The sequence below is a fragment of the Acyrthosiphon pisum genome, unplaced genomic scaffold, assembly GCF_005508785.2.
Source record: "Acyrthosiphon pisum isolate AL4f unplaced genomic scaffold, pea_aphid_22Mar2018_4r6ur Scaffold_20529;HRSCAF=21307, whole genome shotgun sequence".
NCBI lineage: Eukaryota > Metazoa > Arthropoda > Insecta > Hemiptera > Aphididae > Acyrthosiphon > Acyrthosiphon pisum.
Window position 1 is genome coordinate 12,383 of NW_021769898.1, and position 1,995 is coordinate 14,377.

Consider the following 1,995-nt stretch of genomic DNA (forward strand, 5'->3'; position numbering starts at 1 on the left):
TCTCTCGCTATCTATGCGATATCTGCATGTTTTCTTTTAAATCGAATAAATAATCATCGTAATTGTATCGTGGTTCTGGTTCGGCCCTCAATTTAATCGGTACCTCCAATGTACGTCCGTAAACTAGTGCGTATGGTTGAAAATTAGTAGATGTGTGTACTGTTGAATTATATACAAAGAATGCAAAAGATAATAAATGATCCCAATTATTTAAATTCTTGTCTACATAATGTCGTAAGTATTCGGCTAAAGTCCTATGAGCGCGTTCAACTGGGTTACCCTGCGGTCTAAAAGGACTTGTATTAACCTTTTCAATCTTTAATAACTTGCAAACCTCGGCAAACGTTTTACTAAGGAAATTGGTACCTTGATCAGTTAATATTGTTCCCGGTATACCGTACACAAACGAAGTGTGTAACAAAGGCTTCTGCTACCGTGTTCGCTTTTTGATCAGGAATTGGAACTCCCAAAGTGTAACGCGTTAGATCGTCTTCCATAGTTAAAATATAAATATAATTAGACAGTGTTGTCGGCAAAGGCCCTACTATATCCGAGAATATCTTCTCAAAAGGTTGCGAACTTGTTGACGTAATTACCATTGGTTGTTTGATATTTCGATTTGATACCTTATTAACCACAATTCCTTATATATTGTTTAACGTCACTCTTCATACCTTTCCATATAAATTGGTTTTTAATGCGCTTAATAGTTTTGTTTAAACCCAGATGTCCTCCTAGTTTTGAATCTTGAAACTGTTTTAAAATAATCAATTTTTCTTCTTCAGTGTATTCTATACCTGTGCATATGATTATCTCTATACCGGTTTTGCGAAATATGTATCGTAACATTGATGTTATTTTTTCCCATTCTAAGTCATCGTCTTCACCTAATTTGTTCATGGCTAGTTTTGTTAACTTGTTTTCTTCGCATAATAATTTCAAATTCATTAACGATATGTACATATTTTCGTAAGTCGTTTTTTGTCGGTCTTTATTATTCGTTACTAAGAATATTACGAACGTGTTTTCCTGTTTGTAATAGGGCGATACGCCCTATCACTTTACTGGGTGGCAGAATTGCACCGTTTCCAAACTGCTTTTTTAGTTGGTAATTTATTCCTGTCCTGAAATTATATTGCTTTACAATCTCTGAAACTATATAATATTCTTTTGGTGATTCTATTAGTGTACCTATAGTTTCTTTTACATTATTATTTGTGATAAGCTGTGTTTCGATTTTTTCGAGAAATTGTTCATATGATTCGTCCTTTATTCCCTGAATAGTGTACATACGCGTAAGTGCATCTACATTTGAGTTTAAAATACCTCTCTTGTAATGTATTTCGTATTCATATTCTTCTAATTGTATTCTCCATCGTGCTAGTTTTGATAATGGATTTTTCAGATTAAAAAGCCATTTTAATGGGCGATGGTCACTAAGTATTATAAATTTTCTGCCGTATAGATATGGTCTGAACTGTTTAACCCCAAAAATTATCGCAAGACATTCTAATTCTGTTATTGAATAGTTGCTTTCGCTTTTATTTAATGTACGTGATGCATAACAAATTGGCAAATCTTTACCTATTTCACCTTGAAATAGAATGGCTCCGAGTGCCACGTTGCTTGCTTCCGTAGTTAATAAGAATGGCCTTGTAAAATCTGGATATTTAAGTACCGGTTCTGAACATAATGCTGTTTTTAAACGATTTTTGACATTCACCACTCCATGTAAATTTTGCATCTTTCCTTAAGAGATTAGTTAATGGTTTTGTTATCGCGCTATACGAATTTATAAACTTCCTGTAATAACCACTTAATCCTAAAAATGATTTTATATTTTTGACAGTTTTTGGTACTGGAAATTCCACTACTGCTTTTAGTTTTCGTTCATCTGGTTTTATTCCGTCCTTCGTAATTACATGACCTAGATATACACATTCTCTCTTCAAGAAATTGCATTTGTCTGGTTGTAACTTTAAATTGTTGACTCGT